This window comes from Notamacropus eugenii, chromosome 5 (assembly GCF_028372415.1).
Source record: "Notamacropus eugenii isolate mMacEug1 chromosome 5, mMacEug1.pri_v2, whole genome shotgun sequence".
Lineage (NCBI taxonomy): Eukaryota > Metazoa > Chordata > Mammalia > Diprotodontia > Macropodidae > Notamacropus > Notamacropus eugenii.
Genome location: NC_092876.1, coordinates 78,478,312 through 78,502,248, shown reverse-complemented (window position 1 = coordinate 78,502,248; position 23,937 = coordinate 78,478,312). Strand labels below are relative to the sequence as shown.

Sequence of the window (23,937 nt, the reverse complement as noted above, 5' to 3'; positions counted from 1 at the left end):
ACTAAAATAAAAGGAAGAAATCATATAACAAACCAAAACATAATACACACACACACACACACACACACACACACACACACACACACACACTCATGCTCACACTCAAAATGATCTGCTACATTTTGTGATTGAATTCCATAGTTCTTTCTCTGAATGTGGAAGGCATTTTGCTTTAGAAGACCATTGGGAATTTTTTTTTTCTTTATGTCCTTGCATTGCTATGAAGATCCAGGTCTACCAGAAAAAACTCTCACATACTGTGGTCGTTGCTATGCACAAACTAATCCTGGTTCTGCTCCTTTCGCTTAGCATCGGATCATATAAGTCTTTCCAGGCCTCTCTGAAGTCTTCCTAATCATCATTTCTTAGTATTCCATTGCCTTCATATACCATAATTTATTCAGCCATTCCCCAATTGATGGGCATCCCCTTGATTTCCAGTTTTTGGCAACTACAAAGAGTGCTGCTATAAATATTTTTGTACATGTAGGATCTGTTCCCATTTTTATGATCTCTTGGGGATACAGTCCTAGAAGGATCCTTTTTTCAACAGCCCCACCACTTGGTCACCTAACCTCTGCTTGAACACCTAGCAACAGGATGCCTGTCACACTGCCTCTTAAAAGGCAGTCTGTGTTATATTGTCTTTCCTTGTTAGGTTCTTTATGTGGAGTAAAAATATCTGCCTCAGTGTGATGTCCACTTACAGGTCCTCATTCTGTACTCTACAGTCATGGAGAACAAGTCCTTTTTGCTGTATGACAGACCTTCACATATTGGGCATAGACTGTTTCATTTTTTTGTATTTATATCCCAAGTGCCTCAAATTGTGCATGTCACTTAGGTCTGTAATAAATCTTGGTGGTGTAGTGGGCTTGGAGTCAGGAAAACCTGAGTACAAATGCAGCCCCAAGACATTTCTAGACTGTGTAACCCTAGGTAAGTCACTTAACCTCTGTCTCAGTTTCCTCAACTGTAAAATAGGAACAGTAATAGCACCCACCTCACAGGGTTGTTGTGGGGGTCAAATGAGATAATATTTGTGATGTGCTAAGCATAGTGCCTAGCACATAGTAGGTGCTTAATAAATATTCCCTTCCCCTTGCTGTCATATATTTAAAGACTATGATCATGTCCCCTCTAGGCCTTCTCTTTTTCAGTCTAAATAACCCTCATTACTTCAGCTTATGTGACATGGTTTTCAATCCTTTCACCATAACAATTCAAATTTTTATAGAAATTTTGAGATTAACCAAGTACTTTCTTCACAATAAGCCTAATATTACCTCCATTTTGTAGATGAGGTAGCTTCCTAAGTTCCCACAGCTGATCAGTGTTGGATTGGAACCCAGTTGGAGTGGAACCCAAGATGCCCAATTTAGGCATCTTGACTTCAACTTACTCCAAAACTAGTACTCTTTCCAATATATCACACTTCTAAAAAAAAGAAAAAGATAGAAAAATCTCATTTATATGATTTGAATGATTCTTTAAAGTTTACAGTGATATCATCCTACTATATTTGAGGAATACTTTATTCTGACCTGTCTACTTTTCTTTCTTTCTTTCTTTTTTTGTTTTTTTTTGCTGTTAAGGCCCATGGAAGGTCTATTTTTCACTTTGCTTATGAACATTTTAAAAAATAAATGATTTTCCATTATTATTTTCATTTTTCTCCTTTCCATCTCCCTACAGAGAGGGAAAAAAAGAAAAACAAAACCCTTATAAGAAATAAGTAGAGTCAGGCAAAACAAATATTGACCATGCCCAGTAATATGTCTCATTGTGTGTATTGGTTCATCATCTCTGTTAGGTGAAGAACATTCTTCATCATCTGTTCTCTGGAATCATTATGGACCATTTCATTGATGAGAATTCTTAAGTCTTCAAAATTGCTTGTTTTTACGATGTTGATGGTAGCACATAAATGGTTCTCCTGGTAATATAAGCTCACTCACTTCACTTTACATCAGTTCATAGAGTCTTCCTGGGTTTTTCTGAAGCCATCTCTTCATTCCTTACAGAAAGTAGTATTATATTCCATGTTTAATAACATAGTAAGACTGTTGACTAAGAATTTGGTTTTCTTTGTGTTAAAAGTTTTTTTGGGGGGAGGGGGCTAGGGAGGGAAATAGCCCAAAAGAGTAGTAGTTGGTGAAATGACCAGCTACATCAGCTGGCCTTTGTTTTTAGTAGCTGCCTTAATCTCTTAAGAGAGGAAGGATGGCATTTTCTGAGGACAAATGAGGGAATTTTCGAGGGATCTGGTCTTTTTCAGCCAAGTGAATAACAAATGTAATTTGCACTTCTCCTTTTACCTACCACCACTGGGATGGTCAAACAACTGCAGTCATTTTTACTCTTAGGACATTCCACTTACAGTTTGATTGGAGGCAGCTTGGGGAGCTATTAATGGCCTCTGTTATTATAGGGATGTCAAGGTTCTGTAGAAGCATTAGTGGAATTATGTATAGCTGAAAGAGGTTTTTGTTTAATTTAGACATCTTGACTTTAACCATTCTGAGGCATCACCCAGATGCCAACTATATTACTTACAGCTCTTAAAGCTTGAGCAGTTATAGACTGCATGGGACTATATATGAAATGGGTAAACACATCTCATCTCCAGAACGCTGCCCAATTCACTGAGTTTCAGAACACCCAAAGCAGCCAGAGAAGTATATCAAATCATTTCTCAAAACCAGTCTTGCTGTTTACATTTGCAAGTTTGGGGAGAAAAGAAGGGGAATCAAAGTCTTAAGTAGGCTTTCTTAAGAACTAATCAATAACATTTTATATTACCCTCTTTTATGTGTGTGTGTGTGTGTGTGTGTGTGTGTGTATTCCATCAGAATATAATGTACTTTTCATAGTGCATTTATCTGATTTTAGTTCTGTTCTGTGGACTTAAAACAGTGTTGTCAGTTATTGAAGCCCTCTTTCCCTTGTATTGTCTTCCTTCTTTGGCCTTCCTACAAGGAATCGTGGAATGATCAAACTAGAGAAGATCTTATATATCACCTAATTCAATCCATATTGTACATTACAGTCAATATTTTACAGATGCCGATGGTGAAGCTTAGTAAGGTAAAGGAGTTTGCCAGTATCTTGTAGCTCAGAATTGATGAAGCCAGGACTCAAATCCAGGTCTTTTGACTCCAAATAAACCCAGTGTCTTTCCCCATTATACCATATTATTATTTCAGCATTCCTACACTGATAGTTTTGTGGTAATATTTCAGAGTATACAAAGGCCTTTGTCATGGTTGTGTTGTCTTTCATAGTTGTAAAGCAAATACTTAAAAAAGATTATGCATATATGTAACTTTTAAAAAAATTTATAAACTTAATGTTCAGTCGTGTATGACCCTGTGACTTCATTTGGGCTTTTCTTGGCAAAAGTACTGGAATGGTTGGTCATTTCCTTCTCCAGCTCATTTTACAGATGAGGACACTGAGGCAAATGGGGTTAGATAGCTTGCCCAGAGTCACAGTACCTGAGGCCAGATATGAGCTCCGGAAGAGGAGTCCTTCTGATTTCAGACCTAACCTTCTATCCACTGCGCCACTCAGCTGCTCATACGTTTAATAACTTAACAAAAAAACAAATTCTTACACACACTCACATTTATCAGGGCAAAACTCAAAGAATTTACAACTAACAAATAAGATATTTTTTGTTTTGTGACTCTCTAATAAACCTATCCTAAAATTCTAGACCTTTTTCTGTTTTCTTAACTTTTTTTTCATTTTAAATATAGTTGTACTCAGTCTCTATATAGTTTTGGTTCTGCTGATTTTACTCTTGTTTACTTCATATAGGTCTTTTCATATTTCTTCATGTTCCATAGTTGTAGTTTGGACATGATTATATTAATGCATCATAATTCAGTCATTAGATATAGTTTCCAATTATTTATTGTAACAAATAGAGCAACTTTGAATATTTTTTAACAGAAAGGTTGTTTTTTTCCTTTTACACTATGTTTTGGGGATAATCTTAGCAATGGAATTGCTGAGTCAAAGGTTTGTGACTCCTAGTATATACTGCTGTATTGGTATCCAAAATATTTACACAACCTTGTGGTCCTACCAACAGTGGATTCCTGTCTGTTTCCTCATGGTCCACCACCTTTGGACCTTTTTATTTTTAAAAAATATTTTTGCCGTTCTTGTTGGTGTAAGGGTGATGTCTTAAGGCCACCATAATTTGTATTTGCACTTTAAAGCAAGACCAAAACCAATCAATACATTTCTTTATAATTGTTTACACTTAAAAATGAATGTCTATGACTGTCTGTATAAGCTTATTAGTTACTCTCTCTGTCTCTCTGGCCTTCGTCCATCTCTGTTTGTGTGTATATTTTTCCTTTTATATAATCATAGTGTGCAGACTGCCTTTGTTCTGTTTTCTTTTCATATTCATATAAATCCACATTTCTTTATGGTCCTTGTAGCCATCCTGTTTAATGGCACACAGTTGAACTGTTCTTTGTCCTGATGAGACCACACAGAAGCACACGGAGAAGTTAGACTCTGCCCAGAGGAGGGCAGTTGAGTTGGAAAAGGGGCTGGAAGGTTGCAAAGACTGGAACTAGAAATATTTAACCTGGAAAGCAGATTTGGGGCGATTGTGATCCTTGTCTTCTAGGGATTAGACTTAACATGCCGTCAGCCTCCTTTGCCAAGGATGTTTGTTCCCGTTGATTTTTTTTTTCACATCTCCCTTGTGGGATTCCTAGCTCCCTTCAGAGACACTCCCTTAGCCTCTTCAGCTCTTCACCATTACCAGAATAGTTCTGGTACATTTTGTATTTCCTTAGCCTGTAGAATGCATGCTCTTTGAGGCTCAGAACTGTTTCCTTTCTGTGTATTCTGGCATCTAAGTCTGTTGGATTCAATTGCTTGACCTCAGACGGAGCAGTGGGGTGGACTTTGCAAAGAGCTAGATTTAGGTTGGTTCTAAAGAAATCTCCTGCAGTGTGTGCACGTTCCCGGTACTGGAGAACTTGACGTAAAAGTGGGACGACCTCTTGAGTATTTTTCTTCTATCTGGAATTCTCTCTCAGGTACAGGTGTGATTTTGATATCCCAGTTTATTAAGCTGTTTGTTCAGCTGTTGGCCATTTAGGTTGTTTATAGCTTTATGATTACAAATAATGTTGGATGTGCCTGTTTTCAACAGCTTTTTTCCCTTTATAACATTGTGGTTAGGCTGTATTCCCACTGATTTCGTTATTGGGCCAGAATATGATTATTTTTATGAATCTTGTGTACCACCAAATCGCCCTCCAAAAATTGAATCATTTTGCAATTCTACTAGAGCTCCGTGTGTGTGTTTCTTTACAACTTTCCCCCAATGAATTTTGTCACTTTTAATTATTACTGCCAATATGATGAATGTGGATTAGTATCGTGGTTATTTTGGTTTATTTTAATTTGTTTTGATTACTCAGAAGACTGAAGACCTTTTGTTGGCAACAGTGTCCTGCTTTGTAAATTGGTTCGTACCTCTGACAAATGAGTTAACCCGTTTAGGGTTTTTATATGAGCCACTTAATCGGTAAGAGGATTGGGTGGTGGGGTCTCATTTGTCTCGGTTCCTTATTGACTGCAGATGCGAAGTTTCGGGAATCGCAGCTGGTCTTCGTGGAGCCACTCTGGGCATCCCGGTGGCCGGTCGGTCAGGCGGCGGCCCGGAGGCGGCCCGGTGCTTCTGCGGGGGCTCTCCCCAGAGTTTGCCTCCTGCCTCTCCTTAAAACTGCGAGCGTAGTTCCCACAGTAACTTTCCGACGTGAGCCTGCTGGCCTCTTGTAGAAACTACCCGAGGAGACTCTAACGCTGTCCAACGGACGTCTTTGGCAGCCAATCAGAGGCAGCGAAATTATCTTCCATTTCTTTAATGGAACTCTTACGACCAATGAGCTGCGCCCGGGCTGGGTGAGGTCCCCACCCCTCCGTATAATTACTAGAGAAGCCCTGCCGCGGCCTGTGTCGCCCCTCGGGGCCGCGCCCGGGGTTGCGGCGCCGGTGCCGGGCGGCTTGCATGGCCGCCCCGCGGCGCCGTCGGAGGCCGCTCGGCCACAGCCCCCGCCGCTGACCCCTGCTCTGCTTCTCAAGGTAACTTTAAAACAGGAAGTGTCCGGAGGAGGGCCCTGCTGACGCGCAGGAGCCAATGGCGGCGGCGCGGCTGTCGCCGAGAGGGCGGCGCGGCCAATGAGGCGGCCGGAGGCGAGGCTCGGTGTCAAATAGCAGGCTAGATTGAATGCTCTGCCTGTTAAAGTGGAAGGAGGCTGCAGGGCTCCGGCGGAGGCCGCCTCGGAGTTTTTCACTGAGGCAGGGGTCAGCTGAAAGACAAAGAAAAATGGCGAGTAGTTTGGTGGGGGGGCCGTGGTTCGCCCTCGCCCCGGACTGGACCTTCCCGGCTCCTGCTCGGCATCTTCTGCGCCTTTTGTTTCCTCCGTCCTTGGGGGGAGGGCTGGCAGTGACTTAATTTCTCCCTGTCCGAGGAGAGATATAAATAGCTCCATGTAAAATTAATGCAGTTCCCGGTAAGTTTCCTTCTTTGTTTTCCGTTCAGATGATCGAAACTGTTCTGGCCTCGCCGAGTGTAGACAAGTTGCACTGTTTCAGAAAATGGCCCCTTGCATTCCGTGCATACTTCCCGGCGCACCTCCAGCCCCTGGCTCCGCCGTGGAGCTCCTGCATGCCCTTCAGGGGGGTGGGGGGATGGGGTGGGGATGGCTTTTTAATTTTTTAGAAATTGCTTTGCTTAGCTCCGCGTGGAGAAGAGCTGGCCTCTGAAGAAAGGTTAATCATTTCCCCAGCAAACAGCAGCCAAACACTTAACTCTGTGCCTTGGGCAAACCAGGCTCGAGAATTAGCTGAACTATTTTTCAAATAATGTTCCTTTGTTCCGGTATGAGGAATCTTTACGTATACCATGGAATAGCCCGGACTCTCCAAAGAAGGTTTTTGCCAGAAGTGAGGTGTCCTGGAGCTCTCCAAGCCTTTACGTTTTCAGACTGGGAAGGGGCTGTTCTGAATTTGGAGGAAAAAAAAAATCTGGTTTCCACTTACGCCGTAGGGTGTCATGTTGAAGGCCTTGAGTTCACCAAGGGAAATTTTTCCATAACTTTGTTTTAACCCACCTGTCCCTAATTCTTATAGTTCTTATAGACATTAGTAAATCTGAGTGACAGTATTTCCTATTTTACACACATTGACACCTAGACGCATACACTTTCTCTGCTGTATCTGAAGTAACTGAATTTGATACATTTCTTTCCCCCTCCCCACCCCCCAATTCTACACATTTCCGGACAGGTTCTTTATATGGTACAAACTAGATTCTATAATTTTTCTGGTAACTTAGAAAGTTGAGTCTAGGCAGTTCAGTCTCTTGTCCTTGCAGATGCTGATAATCTTTGCTTGTGAGGGGGCGTGAAACCCATGCAAGTTGTTAAATCTCACCAGCTAGTTCTTGTGGATAATGAAATCTTCCATCCTTTGTATCAGCATTCACAAAATACTTGATACATATAAGCAGTCCTTTGTTTTCTTATTTGCAAATAAGGAATGAAGGTCACTGGAACATGCCTGCAGTAGAGCAGGCTTTACAAGAAGCTGAACACCAGCAAGGACAGCCCCAGGAGAGAAGAAGGGAATAGGCCTGTGCCATTGTCAGGGGCTGGTGGGGGCATTCCCCCTCCTTGGTGTCCAGGACTTAGCTAAGTAAAGACCTGGGTTTGGATTTGGGGCATTTGTGGTTGGAACAGCAGTGCCATCAAAGTTGCTGGAAGCAGGCCTCAGACGTTAGTAAGAGTGACCTTGAAATACTGCTGCTGGAGTTTAAAGCATGAAGGACAAAGTTTGTTTATACAGCTTTGGATTGAAAAGCTGAATCAGATGAAAAGAGATGGAGGGGACTTGGGATGTTTGGTTGGAATGGTCAGTGGGAATAGATTATAGATCCAAATTAGAATTGCAAGTCAGACAATCATTATGCCTTCAGTCTCTCCTCACTCCTCTCTCCCTGTCCCCATTAAAAAGAAAGTCTAAAACTGTGTTGTGATATTTGAGTGAACTGCCTAACCATAGATTCATTCTTCTTAATCTGTAGAGGTTTTGACCCTGAATGGTATTTCAAGAGTTCAGAATAGTTTTGTTTATAAAACTTCTTTTAGGGAGTTGGAATGCTTAAACTTCACTTCAGAAAATGGTCATTCTGGGAAATTAAGTTGGCACTTGGAAATGATTAGATTTTACCAAGGAGGACCTGAAAGTTAATTTTTTCTTTTTTTTTTTTTTTCTGATCCACATGTTACCTGCTACTCCAAATTGTATTTATGATTTTTAAACCAGTTGTGGATTCTGGCAAGTGTGTTGTTAACTGGAAAGCACGACAGCCTTGGAGTTGTGGGGTCTGTTTAACTCCGTCCAGCAGAAGTCCAGAACTGTACAGGGAAGGCGAAGGTGAAGGAGGGGACATCGGAGAGGCCTAGACAGAGCAGCCTACGGGGGCCAAAACTTTGGGTAAGCACCAAAAGACATTCAATAAGTCTTGTGGGGAAAACTAGTTAGAATTTGGGCCTTGTGGTCACTGGAAATCCTTCCCATTATATTTGATAGAAACTGTTTAAAAGAGACATACAGTTAACCTCACAAGGAACTAGAGCTTGCAGAAGTAGAGAGGAGGCCTCCAAAGTAGTTGAAACTACTCTGGATTGATGGAGGAATTTGTTGTGTGATTCTGTCTCTGGCTGTGCCAGGCATATCGTAGTTACTGGAGGTTAAAAACTTAACTACAGTAGGTGTGACTAGATCCAGGCATCTCTCCCAAGGAAGCGAGGAAAAAATTGGTTGTATTTGAATTCTTTTTAAAAAGTTTACTAGAATTGGGGTCTCTCTTTTTTTTTAAACCAATTCCTACACTTTACCACTGGAAAGAGAGCAAAGACAATATATTTTTCACTCCTGTTTATACAGATGTTTCCTCATCCTTTTAATTTGTGTTTGCAAAGACTACATACTGTTTAAGCAGTTTCCCCTTGAACCAGGACTCAATTCCATACTGATCTGCCCTTGATAAAAGTGAAGCCAGTGTAGTGTAGTAGAAAGAGTTTGGAGTCAGAGGACAGTCTCCCTAAGTTTGTCCCTCATTGGCTTTGCAACTTAAGTTCCTGCTCAGGGCACCTTGGTAAGGTTTCTTCTCCTCTCTGGACCTCAGTCTTTTCTTTTTTCAGAAGAGGGTTCTACCAAATGCTCTCTAAGGACCTTCCAACTCTAAATCTGATGATCCTATGAATAGAAGGGATAGGGTTCAATGTTGTTTGATCTTGGTTAGGTGTATGATAAAACCTCAGTTTCCTCCTCTGTAAGGTAGGCATTTTTCACAGGGTGGTTATGAAGAAAGAACTTTATAAACCTTTAAGCACCACAGAAATAGGGTAAGTGTTTTGTTGAGGTTTTCAATGACAGATTTTCCTTGTGACCCTCATACTTCAGTGATTGAAGGTACTACATTTTTAGGTAGAAGTCATGTTTTTTATATTCAGACCAATTTTGAATGTAAACTTTGAACCTCTTTGTTTCCTTCATTTCAGTCATTGTAGTTATGAGCTGAGCTGAGCCAAGTACCAAGCTTAAGATACAGTAGCTGTTGTTTCTTTAGTTAATGGGAAAATGAGCCTTTTAAAGTTGGTTTCTCTTTAGGTTCTGAGTATTCTTCCAAATTTCTCATTTCATAAAACCATAAAATCATGATAATATAATGAAAATCGATGGATTTAGTTTTAAAAATGATTTTTGCTATTTGTTTTCAGGGGTGGGAGGGTGATTTATGATGTGTTTCACTTCCCTGTCCTATTAGGCCAGTTCCTATAAAGCCTGGTCAGCTCAGATGCCTCCTTTCCTTGGCTGGAAAGAAGTGTTCTTGGGCTGCATAAGTCTTGGTGAGACTTGCATGGGCCTCTCTTTGAATGAAAACCCTTTGGGTGAAATGGAATGTAGTAGCTTCGAAAGAACAGTCATGAAGTCTTCTAAAACAAGATAGGAGGGAGTCTAGTTCTCTTTGAAAACATTCTGGTATTTGGGCTTTGCTCCTGCTGTTGGGAGAATACAGTTGCTGTTTACCCTCACCCATCCTGAGAGTGAGTTAAAGCACCCAAACGACCCAACACAAGAGCTTCCTTATTGTCTCCGGTAGTGATGTTGGTACAGATTCAGGAGTAAATCATTTTTATAAACCTCACCTTGAGAAAGTGCTTCCTCACAATAATCCCCGAGATACACACTACAAGTCTTATGTCATCTCTGTTTTACAGATGGGGGAGCTGAGGACGCTGAGGCTCAGAGAGATTAAGTGACTTCCCCAAGGTCACACAAGTAAGTGTCAGAGCCAGGACTGGAAGCCAGGTCTCTGCTGACAAGTATAAATCCAGCACTCTTGCTCCAGCCCTGCCCCGCCTGTCAAGTTAGGCAGCCCTGCAAAGGGACCATCAGCAGCATCTAATGCAGCTCTTCACTTGCCCGAAGAAGAGACTCGAGGCCCACAGAGAGGAAGTAACTGGCCCAAGGTCCTGAAGCTAGCTGGTTGTTGATATCTAGAGCTGGGCTGACAATCTAGGCCTTCAGGATTCTTTTCCAATCCATCTTCATTCTAGCGCCTCTCTCTGTGGAATATTTCACATTTGTCTTGTCCATGCATAGCTATTTGCATGTTGTCTCCCCTGTTAGACTGTGAGCTCCTTGAGAGCAGGGACTGCCCTTTGTCTTTCATTATATTTCCAGCACTTAGCACAGGGCCTGGCAGGCACATAGTAGGTACTTAATAAATGCTGATTGACTGGCTGACTGACTATACAGGTTTGCCTCCAGTTGTGATGCTTATCATCTACAACCAATGATGATAGCTAACATTTCTGTAGCATTTGGGATTTAAGCCCCCTCACTTTACAGAGGAGGCAGCTGGAGGCCCACCTACATTGGGAAAGGAATTTGCTCGAGTTTATACAAGCCAGGATTTAAACCAGACTCCCAATGTGATGCTTCGCTCTACTTGAAGTTTTATGGAATGCTTTACTGATATTCCCATTAAATCCTCCCAGCAGCCTTGTGGGGTGGACAGTATTGTAGGTATTACTATTCTTATTTTGCATATGAGAAATCGGATTTGAAAAAGGCAAATGACTTCTTCACTATTTCAGGGTTTATGAGTGACAGGCAGCCTGGGAGTTTTGACTCCAAGATAATGGTGTAGATTTGTTGTATTTCATTTCATCAGTTTCTACATTGGAATAGTAATAATAATAATTTCTATAACATATAATATATACCTGTGTTATGTCAAAATTTTCCAAGTGTTTTTCTTATAGCCTGTGAGGTAGGTGGTATAAGGAATGTGATCATTTTACAAATAAGGAAACTGGGGATGGTTCCTAAAGGCTTCGTGGGTTGGCCACATACTGAGGACAACAACGGCTACCTAAGCCTTCTTTCTTCATCTGGGCTGTTTTTGATTCTTCACCCTGACCCTAACCAGTTTTGGTTTTTTTTGAGTATAGTTGAACAGTGTTGCCTTCTAACCTCTCATACCACACATTAACAGATGGAGAGTGTAGTCACCTGAAAGGTCCTAACAGCAAGAATGTGTTTATTAGAATCATAAAGCTCTATCATCTCATTGTTAGAATCATAAAGCTCTATCATCTTGTTGTTAGAATCATAAAGCTCTATCATCTCGTTGTTAGCTTGCCCGTTAGGAGGCATCCTGGAATGGTGGAGAAAGGGCTGGACTTGTATTTGGGAGATGTTTTTGGCTTCTGGCATCTACCAACTGGGCGATATGTGGCATTCCCTTTCTTAGCCTCAGTCTCCTCCATAACATGGGGGTAGTAGTACTGGAACTGCTTATGGTCATATTTTAAGGAAAAGTCTTTGTCAGTGTTAGATCCCTAGAGAAATGTGAGGTGGAGGTGGTGAGAAAGAGATGAGGTGTGGGAACTGAGGTGTTGGAATCAGGAGACCTCAACTTCAATCCTGGTTCTTCTGCAGGACTTAAGTCCTGCCTCAGTTTCTAATTCTGTAATATGGAGGTGAAAATACTTGCATTATCTGCTTCACAGAGCCGTTGTGAGGATGTTATGTAATGATGGATAAAAAGTGCTACATAAATATAATTGTGATTGTTGTAAAAATCCTGTTACAATAGCATAACTCCCCTTGCTCCCCAGTTAGAAGAGAATATCCTGGGTCTTAGTCATTTCTTCCTCTAATAGCTGAGAATCGGCCTGGAGATTAATGGTGGCCACCTGGCTGAGACAGCCCAGAGAGTGGACATCCTTCCTCCCCACCCCAACCCCATTAGAAGGAAGTAGAAAATAGGTATTCAGTGCACCTGTATGGGAGTCAAGACACAGTTGTCAGGGAAGTTAGTTTGCATAGTCCCTCCTTAAAACAATAAATTCTTTATAGACTAATATGATGAGGCAATAAGCACATTATAATTTCTCAATTTACCCTTTGATGAAAAAAATGGAGATTTATTTAGGGGGAGAGGGAGAGAGAGCCAAGTGTCAATCAAGACAAAGCCCTCTTGAATTTCCCTAGTGGAAAGAGCCTTGGGTTTGGAATTGAGAGGACCTAGATCAAAATCCTGACTTCACTACTTATGTCTTAAGCAAGTCACAAAAGAGCCTCAGTTTTCCTCAGGTGGAAAATGAGGGACAGACACCCTTTCTTCATCTAGAACCTGTGATCCTACCTTGGATTTGTTTTGCAGAGAGGCCTTGGACATAGGTTGGAGTAGATGATTTCTGAGATTCCACAACCAGATGGTCTATAATGCTCCTTTGAGCTCTGTACAGTATGTAATCATTGTAAATGCCTGTATCCAATAGAGGTTGTTGAGAAGTTAGTGGTATGTCCACAGTTCCTAGAAATTCAGTTTGTTTTGCGGTCAGTTATTTCAGTTTTCCACTGAGTGGGATCTCTAATCTTTAGAACTTTCATAGTATTTCTGTTAGATAAAATTTACTCATTTGGTCAGTTCCCACTGGTATTACATGTTCTTATATCTTCTTGTTACTCATGTTTCTCTCCTCAAAGTCCAGCTTGACTTCTGTGGTGCTCAGTGGAATGTATTTTTTTTAAATGAAAAGAGTTTGCTAAAAATGCTGTTATGGCTCTGTGCCTTTGGAAAGGGGAGGTCAGAAGGGGAAGGAGTGGAGGGAGGCCCCCTCCAGTGTAAATGGGAGCTAAAAGAAAAAGCTTGGTAAATGTTTAACTTTTTTAAACAGTGTAACTTAGCCTGTGACCTTGTACTGCTTGGTTCAAAGGAAGAAAGGAGACTAAAATGACCAGAGCAAAGATCATGGGATTATAGAATGTCAGGACTAGAAGAAATCATAGGACATACTAGACTATCAGAGATGGAAAGGACTTTAGAGATCCATTGGATTCCTTTTTTTCTTGGCAGTAACAACTTTCTCTGGTCATGTCTCTATAGACACAGTTACCTAAATAATACAGGAGGAAACCATTCTCAATCCTGAAATACCCAGATTAAGAAGACAGTTTTCACCGATAGCTAGAGTTGTGATAACTAGGTCTAAACTTTGAGCTGTTACTGAATTTGGCCATTGATGGGCTTAATGCAGAGAAGGATGGTTCTGAGTCTTGGGCTTCAGTTACATCCCAGTCTCATGGTGCTCCTTTGCAACCAAAGCCTTCCAAGTTTCATTCCAATGGAGATGTGAGATAGCATTTCCCTGAGTTTAGAGTTCGAGAAGTTTCTCTATACATATCTCTTAACTTACAAAGGCCCAGGCTGTTGGGCTTGCTTGCTTTGAATTCCTCCTGAGCTGAGTTGGGGCTGGCACAACCCAGGTTAGTCTTGCAAAGCCCCAAACAATAGCATTGCACATAAAAGCACCTAAAACAGACCACAGGCGGTAATTTTACCACAAATCCTCAGCAAGTAATTTACAACCCCACAAACAGGCGAACACTGAAGAGTGGCAGGTACACACAGATAGTAAATTACTGGGAGCTGGATGGGGATTTAGCAGGGCTTTCAATATGAAAGGCTATATTTAGATTCAGAATAGAACATAGTGCTCATAATATTAATTTCTAGGCTAAGCATTTTGTAATTATCCTCAACATAAAATCTAAAATAAGGACAACAGCAGGCTGATGATAGGGACAGTGATGGTCAGCTTCAAGCCAGGTTATCTGATTGCAGTGACCAAGTCTGTGTGACCACTTCTTCCTCTTAGCTAATGGGAAATGCACACTAATGAGAAAACTCAGAAAAGGTTGGTTAACCAATATGAGAAACACAGTCCCTAGCTTTGTCAGAGTCATGCCTTAGAGAGATGAATTCCTTTCTTCTCTCAGAAAAGTCAAATAGAAAAGGAATTGGAAGGCACATTGGGGACTGTGTAATCTAGTCTGTACGCTTCCTCTTGAACTTGGGGAAACCAAGACTCAGAGGAAAAGGGCTTTGCCCAGAACTCCTCAGCAGATCAGTGCAGTGTGTTGCACAGAATGGTAATGGGAGCCAGGGGACGTGGATTTTAGTTCCCTTTGTCCCACATACTCTGTAGTGTCTAGTCCACTAGGTCTGGCGTCAGGAAGACCTGAGTTCATATGTGGCCTCAGACTCTCACTTGGTGTGTGAATGTTGAGCAAGTCACTTCACTTCTGTCCACCTGAATTTCCTCAGCTGTAAAGTGAGATTAATAATAGCACCTACTTTCCAGGGTTATTGTGAAACTGAAACAAGATGATATTTGTAAAGTATTCATTACAGGGCCTGTCACACATTAGGTGTTTAATACATGCTTGGTCCCCATTTCTTTATCTGTAAAGTGAATATATTGGACTAAGTGATCATTTAGGTTCCCCAGTTACAGGTCTTGGTAGTTGGAGTCTTTCTCCTTATTCTGCATATGGCACCTCCCCACTGCATTCTAGCCTTTGGCCTCATGGATTGTTAGCTAGACCTATGTAACAGTGGGCTTTGCTGCAGCTCTTCCATTGCAAGTACATTTCCTAGCCATAGTACCAGAGCCCACAAGGCCTGTATTTTTTTTCAGCTGCCTTGCAGCCCTCTGATGAGATAGGTAGTCTGACTGACATAGTGGCTACATCTTGGAAAGTCATCTAGCTTGTGTTAAGTGTATTGTCAGTTTCATTGGTGTGGTTACTCTTACCCCTCTGTGGTTTCTTACAGCCTTTCTGCCACTCCTTATCTCTCCAGTGACCCAAAGGTCTTCCTCTGTTTCTTTCAATTTTGTGAGTGACTGGTGTGATACCTTTTGAGCTACATTTCACACACAAGTCATTTTTGATAATGTATTGTAGTTGACTTGCTCCCACCATGCATCTTTCTGTTGTTCTTGTATTTTGGTTCTTGGATTTAAGACAACAATTGCAGCTATTTCATATGCATTCCTTCAGTGAGCATTTAAGTGCTGTCCTGTGATGAAGATACAAAAATGGTCCCTGCCCTCAAGAAGCTCACATTCTGTTTAGGGCAAGGAGAGGGAAATTGTGGAAGAAGATAGGTCAGCACAAAACCTAGACAAAGTATAGATGAAGTAATATTTTGGGGGGGATGGAGAGCACTAACAGTTGGGGTGGGGTGATCAGCCCATGCAAAGACAGGAAAGTGGAAGATAGGGAACATTGTGTACAGGGAACCTCAGGTAAGACATTTGGGCTGAAAAGTAGATTTTGTGGAGTGAGATCACTGGAAAGATAGGCTGGAACCAGATTTTGAAGGGCTTTAAATGCCCAACAGACAAGTCTGTTGTTGATCCTTGAGGTGATCAGGAACTTCTGAAGCTTTTTGAGGAGAGGAGCAGCCTGGTTAGCCCTGTGTTTTAGAAAACAGATTTTTATAGCACTTTTAAGGTTTTGAAAATACTGTTCTCACAACAACCTGTGAGATCATATTTTTATCCCTGTTTTACAGATAAAAGAAACTGAGGCTTAGCATGGTGAAGTGATTTTCTAAGGGCATGCAGCTGATTAGTGTCCAAGTAAGGATTTACATGCTGACCGCCTGAATCTGAAGTCCTGTTCACTTTCCACTCCACTTCATAGCAGTGTCACGACCATTACAGTATGCCAGTGGCTCTGATTTCAGTTAATTGTGAGAAATTTAGCCAAATGATCCTTCCCATAGTTTGCAGCTATGGAAACATCTTTTGACAAGACAGCTAGGCTGAGCTAAGGGCTTTCTTTGGAGCCCCCTATGAAAAGATAAGTGTTGCTTCTCCTTTCTAGGCCCTCCAGGGAGTGAATATGATAGTGCTAGACCTTTCCCATCTCCGTTATTGGCAGCTTCAGTTTGCATTAATGAACATCATAGAGTCCAGTCTGTGTGCTGAGACATAAACATTAGGGGTCACAGATTGTAAACCACTTTAGTGATCATCCAGCCTCCTCCCTTGATCTGTGAGGCCCAGAGAAGCACATTGATTGGCCTAATATCACATATCTAGCAATCACACAGTCCATGGTACAGTCAGAGGGCATCTTGGTCTTTGGAATCTTGAGTCCAATGTTCTTTCCCCAGCACTGTACTTCCTGCAGCAAGTTGGAGAAATTTCAGCTTTCTCACTCCAGCTTGTGCCCATTTGAAATCTGTAAGAAACATAACATGATCAGAAAATCTTAAGATATCTAAGGAATTTTGCCAACTGGATAATCAGGAAAATCCAACACTTGTGCATAGTACTTGAACAAGTTAGATTGGACCTTAGTGATCACATAGTCCAAATCCTTCCTTTTACAGAGCTGAAGTTCAAAAGCTGCTTTGATTTGTGTTCCAGGCTGAGCAAGAACTTGCAAGCTCTTATTTTTAGGTTCCATTCATCTGAAAACAGATTTGTCTTTTAGTAGAAAGCAGCACAGGTATGGGGGAAGAATGTTCAGTTGTGTTCAATCATGTCTGACTCTTGTGAGGATCCCATTTGGGATTTTCTTGGTGAAGATGCTGGAGTGGTTTGCCATTTGCTTCTCCAGCTCATTTGATAGATGAGGAAACCGAGGCAAACAGAATTGAGTGACTTGTCCAGGGTCACACAGCTAATAAGTGTCTTGGGACCAGATTTGAACTCAGGAAGAGTCTTCCTGACTCCAGGGCCTGTGCTTTATCCACTGTGCCACCTAGTGCCCCAGGGGAAGAATACCTACTTGATTAGGAGACTGTTCTTGCCTGAGCACTCGGTTGTGATTTGGAGCAAGTAGAAGGTAAGCTTCTTTAGGGCAAAGCTGGCTTTGGTTTTGGTCCTGTCCCTGGCTCCTTCCACACCATCCGCACATGGTGGACACAGTCAGTTGAAACTAGAACTTCCCAAGGATTTATTTCCTTATCTGGAACATGACAATAATAATTCCTGCTTTACACAGTTGTGAGGATCAAATGAGATGAAAAGATGCTGAAGAAAGTATAAAATGTACAAATTACAGAATGTTATAATTAGAAGGAACCTTAGAGATCCTCTTGTCCAACTCCTTTGTTAATGTAACTGTGGATTCTGACTCCCAGATCATGGAGTCATTTGTCATTTTTACTGCCTAGTATCTATATGTAATAAGCTTTTTTGGAGTGGTCAGTTTAGTTCAGGCATTGATTTCACCCTTGCTGTGCGTAAGGCACTGTACCAGGTGTTGGAGATAAAGGGAGAAAAAGAAATAGTCCCTAAGGTGCTCATATTCTTTTAAGGAATACAGCACTTCATATGATTTGAGGAGTAGGGGGGAATCAGGAAAGTTTCAGGAAAGATGACACTTAAAGCTGAGCTTTTAAGGAATTTAAGGATTCTGTGAGTTAGCCTACACAGTGGAGGGATTTGGCTAGTCCCTTCTCTTACAATAAAAGTTTTTGTTAGAAACAAAATAGATAGAATTTGGCAGGAATTTCAGGTTGTCAGTGAATTAGCAGAGTCCAGACTCATATTTACTTCCTTCTTACTCTGTTCATGTTTTTTAACTGAACCCTTCCTTTAGCAAAGCAAAATTTTAATACCACAGCAGTTTTAAATAGTTTACCCAACTGGCAGAATGTTCCATTTTAAAATGGCATCCCCTATCAAATCAGGCTAGATTGGTGATTTTGTTCTGTAAGGTGGAGGATGGGAGTGGGGGTTGGGCATTTGGACAGTGGCAGCTTGTAAAGGAATGATAAGTACTTTTATGTTACTACACACCTAGGCAGTTATATTTTCTTTTTTTATTTTCAGTTCCAAATTCCCTCCCTTCATCCCCTCCTCTCCATTGAGAAGGCAAGAAATAAATTACCCATTATACTTATGAAGTCATGCAAGATATATTTCCACATTAGCCGTGTTGTGGGGGTGGAAATAAAGAGAAAAGAAATTAAACAGTTATAATTTCAAGGGCTTTCCCCCTCTACAGATTTCAAACACTTGTGCTTCAGAATGTGGCCTAGGGATGTCAGGGAGCTAATTGTTCTAAAGGAACACCCTACAGACACCAGGAGAAGACTGGCAGTAGTCCTTGGGCCTGGGATGGAGGAGAAAATAGGTGACTTAATAAATGTGCAATGAGAGTAGTACTGTAAGAAGTGTAAAATTAAAAAATTCAGTTCAATTCATTGAGCATATAGTATGCTCAGTGCCTCCTGGCCCCCCTCATTGTGGTGGGGAGGTGGCTATGGGTTTTAGAAGAATCTGCTAGTGTAATACAGGCTTGGTCCAGGTCTCACCAATCTCAGAAGTTTGTGTCTGATAGTAGACTGGGTCTCATTTAAGAACCACCCTCTTAGAAGTTGAACCACTAAAGGAGACTTTTTTTTTTAGGTATAGAAACTCAAGAAGATTGCTGCTGAACTGTATAGATCCTTGATGTGGAAGGAGTATAGACAGAGCTTTGTGATGGTTAGGGGTGGTGGGGAGCCTTATAGAAGACTTTGTTAGCACCTCTGTGGCCCTAAGAATGGAGTGTCACGTATTCCAGTTATTTGTATTTGTGCTGTTTAACTCCACAAAGATAGGAATGTTGTCTTTGCTCATCTTGATAAGAGAAAGGAGGAATTTCAGCTGGCAGAAGTGTTGTGGGAGAACAATCCAGACGTGGTCAAAAGCGCTGAGAGATTGATAGAGTAGGTAACAGAGGGATGAGTGGGAGCAGGACAGTAGTAACAGAGAAAAATAGGAGCAGTGTAGGTAGGAAAATGGAAAGGAGAACAGGTATATAGGTGAAGGAAATAGATACTTGGTAGGAAAAAACATCTCCAAATGTTTGAGCGCTTCTGGTTAGAGAGTCCATGTGCAATGAAGTAGATGAGTCAGCTAACATGTTTGCTAGCTGAAGCAAGCCTTGTAACACATAGCTCAAGAAATTTTGGTCACACATTGCAAACGAATAATCAGGAAAATTCTTTCAGGTTGGTACCCTGTCCCCTGTCTGAGCAGTTTGAGTTCTTTAAATCTCTGAGTGAGCCCCAAACTGGAATTCCTTTTTGTAATCTCTCTTGAGGCCACTGTCTCTGGACTCTGCCTCCCATCACATTCTTTCATATAGCAAAGAGTCCACAGTTCCTAATGTCATTGAATAGCAAGGTGTCAGAGGGAGTAATGCGTACATTTCTACACCAATTAGCTCATTTGATTCTCAGCGATCCTTGGGATATGGGTCTGGGGTTATTATTCCCCATTTGAAACATAAGGAAACTGCGGCTGCAGGGTACCTTAAAGGTCATCTTCTTCAGTGGATAAGTGACAGAACTAGGGATTTGAACAGGTCTCCTGGCCACACGTCCAGTTCTTTCCACTACACTACAGCTGCCTTCACAAATATGTTTCAAATATTATGTCTCTGGTGATCTTGAGAGACAACTGAGTAGTTCCTGATGGTCACTGTAGCATCCCATTTTCTTGTGATTTGTGTCCTAGGTACTTCTGCCTAGTATCTCCTACACCACTTATTTTAAATTCCTTTGTTGGTTCTAGGTATGACAGATTAAAGTAATGCAAAAATAATTTTCTGTTTATAATCCAGGGGAAACCCATTCATGTTCTAATACCATATTTCCATGCCTGTAGCCCTGGGATGCAGTCCTCTCCCTGCCCCCACTCCCCTTATTTTCATTAGTTATTGACATCTGAGATGGAGAGAAGCTGGTTGGATCACCTGTGAGGCTCCTTCCAGGGGAATGGTATAGAATGACTTCAAAGAAAATCCCTTCCTATCCCTTTATCTTGTTCCTCTGCTCTGTGTCTCATGCTAAACAACATTCTCTGTTTTCTTTGGAGAAATAATAAGATTTTTTAGTAATCTGAAACTGTTTCCTGTCAAAACCATATGTTCTTCACATCAAAATTCCACCATTCAACCCTTGTTGTCAGGCTATGAAGTACTTTTCTTTTGAACCTGCTTATATGATGTATAGAAACAAGCATGAGATACATATAAGCTATTAATTGTCTTTATTATAGAATACTGTTGTCTCACAAGAACCGCAGGAGACCTGGTAGGTACTATTGGTGGGTGACAGCAGGCAGTGGGCTGCATTATGTTACCAGTGTTGACTTGCACATGAAAATTGAGATCAAAGACCTCAGTGTCTTCCCCTAGGATGTTGTGAGCTCCTTTAGGACTAGGACCCTGTTATTACCTTTCTTGGTGTCTTCCCAGTGCTTGGCCCAGGACCTGGCCTATTGGAAGTACTTAAATGCTTGTTGTCTACCTTGCCAAGTGAAGAGGAGCTGTGAGGCACAGTGATGAGGATTTGTCCCATACTATTTTGAAATGTTGTTGCATAACATAATCTCACTCTGTTAATTTTACTAATCCTTCATGAAATCAGAAAGCCAGCACATAATCTTTGAGAATGAGCCAGTTTCCCTGCCTGCTTGGAATTTAGAGTCAGGTCAGGGTTTCATATCTTTGAGCACCTTTTATCTGTAGTAGTGCTGTTGTTCACACACACACCCTTTCCCTTTATAATAACTCTGTGACCAAGGTAGAACAGCACCCCCCACAGTATATAGATATGGAGACTTAGTCTCAGAGAAGTGCAGTGGTCAGCCAAAGGTTGCCCAGAAGGTTGTAGTCTAGTCAGAAGACCACCCTAGGACACTCAAGACTCCAGGCTTCTGACCCTTAGTTTTACAGGCCCACTAGCAAGACATATGCCACTGTCTGCCATGTCTGTAGGACTTGGATGTTTGTGAAGAACTTCCTTCAAAACAACCCTGTGAATTAGATAATATATATTAGTATAACTATTCTCTTCACTGTACATTTAAACACATTGAGGGAGAGCAGTTCATGGTTCCCAAGAATGTTAGAGAAAATGGAGTACAATCCCTCACTTTACAGATGAAAAAACTGAGGCCCATAAAGGTTAGGTGACTTGCTCAGGTCATAGAGCTAGGACATAGTTCTGTTCTGTTATGAAAAGCACTGTACAAGGCACTGAGGATCCAAATAGTCACTGCCCTCATGGAGCCTATCTTTGTAAGGGAAATAACAATGCAGGGTGTCCCAAAAGTTTCAGTGCAGTTTCAAGCTATTAAACCTTAATGTGGCACTGAGGCTTTTGAGGCAGCCTATACACAGACACATGTAAGTAAGTCAAGGTCAGGAGTAGACCTCAGCTTACTACATTCAATCAGAGGGTCACACTTGAGGACCGAGAGGGCCACATGTGGCCTTAAGGCTGCAATTCCCCACTCCTGGGCAGTGAAATTCGAAGTGGAAGAGAGGTAAATAATTGATCAGGAGAGTGAGCGGTGGCAAGGGACAGGGGATGTCCACTGCAGGTATAAGAGATAGATAGGAAATGGGATGCAAAGTTCAAAGAACAAATAGCAATCCATTTTGGCTGTAACCTTTTGTGAGTGAAGGGGCATAATAGGAAAGAAATTGGGAAAGAGAGATTGTGACCAAATCTGGGAGAGTTTTCAGATGACCCAGGTCTTTTAAATCCAAATCCAGTGATCTTTCCACCACATTGTGCCTCCTCTCTCCAGTGACTTAAAGCAGTAATAGAAGGAAGAAAAGGGTGGGATGGGGGGTAGCATGAGAAGGGAATGATAGGAAGGAGGAAGAGAAGGTACATCTATAGTAGAGATTAGAGATGTGACTAATCCCTGTCTTCAGGAACCAAATCATACTGCCACACTTTTAGATTTCAGGCTGACGTGCCCAGTGTCTCTCTGAGATACTTTTCTAGCTTCAGGACGCTGCTTCTATGTAGAAGATGCAAAGTGAGGGTTGGTTGTCCCTTGAATAATGACTAGTTTTTCAGAGCAGGCAAACACCTTTGGGCAAGGTTCTTAAATAAGTTCTTCATTTGGGCTTCTCTGCCTGTTCTCCCTTTTCTTTCAGTTGCCTCTTCTCAGTGACTGGGTGGGGATAGGAATTCAGATTCTGCTGTACTACACAAAGGTATTCTGTGCATCTTTGGCTTCCCAGGCCTACTAAGTGTGAAAAGAGTTGCAGGAGGAATGGTGTGACTCAACTTTATGGCCAGACACTTTATTGTTCCCTTTAAAGCATAGGTTCTGGCCTCTCCAAAAGTGGTAGCACTGCCTCTGTATAAGGTTTAAATGAACCCACTGTGCCCTCTGGTTCCCCAGAAAGTTTCCAGAGCCCTGTTTTAGGGTCTGGATTCCCTTCTTGGCCAATTTTTGGCAGTATCTTATTGGCCGGTATGTTTATACTTGAACTGATAGTACTTGGCATGGTGATTATACTCTTTCAAAGAACATGGGCCTTCTACAAGCCATTTTTCCTCCCTCCTTCCCAGTTGACCTACTCCGGATTCATTAGTTCTGCTAGTTGTGGTGTATTTATTTTTGCCAGCTTGATCACAATGGTATGGTTTGGCTAACAGCCCAAAGATGGTGGTGTTGAGGATAGTAAGTAGAATGTATCTGATGCTTAGGCATCTGTTTTTCTTGTAAAGGTGGGTCTGTTGTCAGTTTGAAATTTTATATGCCCTGGTGAGCCAGTCCTAAACAGAGCAGTGGACTGCAAGCTCAGGCTCTTGGTCTTTAGGGAAGCACTTTTCAGACCTTAGGAATGGTTTCCCATAAGGCAGATTGAAAAGCAGGTTCCCAGCTTAGCCCTTAGGATTGGAGCTAGGTATACTCTCATATAGAACAAGTGGCATTGATCAGTGGCTGAGGAACTGGTCTCCAATAGAGCTAAGTTACACAGACGCCCTAATAGGTTCTCAGAAAGGGTAGGGAGGTTGTTCTTTGCCATATAGTGGTTTGCGAAAGTAATAAAGTGTCTGGCGATAAGCCTAGCATTCTCTTGCTTGGTTCAGCAGAAATCTTAACCATGTTTAATTAAAAGCTCACTGGGCTACCGTGTTTATTTCCCTGGTGCCCCCCCTTCCCTCTTTTTTTTATCACATTACTTTGCTTTTTCCTAGGCATTCAATCCTTGTGTCTTAGAGCGCACGGGAATCATCTTTCCCTGCTAGATCGCCCCATCTCCTTTGGCCTATGTTAATAAAGCTCCTAGGGAAGGCCAAGGGATGTTTGGTAAGTTCCAGAAATCAGATTTGAATCTATACTTAGAATTTAATATCTGCAAAGAGTCTGAAAATACCAAATCCAGTCTTGGCTTTGTTTTGGAAAAATTAGCCTAGGACAAATAGTTCCTTTCCCAAACTCGTTTATCCTAAGTGTCTGACCGAGATCCTCATTGTCTAGGGGCAGGTGCCAAGTGGATGTAATCTGACTGGGGCAGAGTGGGGAGAGAGAAAGTTTGATGCATCGAATGTCCCCTGGACTTGTTGCTTCAGTCCCATCTCTGACATTTACTTACTTATATTTACTTGGATAAGCTTTGGTTTGCCTAACTGTAAGAAGGAGATTATCATAGTTCCCTCCCCTACCTCACAGGGTCATTGTCAGTCAAGTGCTTTTCAAATTGCCAGAG

At 41.7% G+C, this 23,937-nt stretch overlaps 1 protein-coding gene across 15 annotated transcripts in view; it reads left to right on the top strand.

Moving 5' to 3' along the window:
- The window catches only part of NFYC (nuclear transcription factor Y subunit gamma), a 96,921-nt gene that overhangs the window by 23,477 nt on the left and 49,507 nt on the right, over positions 1 to 23,937 (top strand). For 6 of the 15 annotated variants that reach the window (XM_072609911.1, XM_072609903.1, XM_072609901.1 and 3 more), the window contains exons 2-3: positions 8,365 to 8,535; positions 10,326 to 10,386. The exons of 2 other annotated variants lie outside the window; for them this stretch is intronic. The gene's annotated coding sequence lies outside the window, so the exon portion shown is untranslated. Of the gene's footprint in view, positions 1 to 4,958; positions 5,070 to 5,989; positions 6,552 to 8,364; positions 8,536 to 10,325; positions 10,387 to 23,937 lie in introns of those variants that run through there. 7 more of the 15 variants (XM_072609915.1, XM_072609910.1, XM_072609908.1 and 4 more) reach the window with 4 other exon arrangements.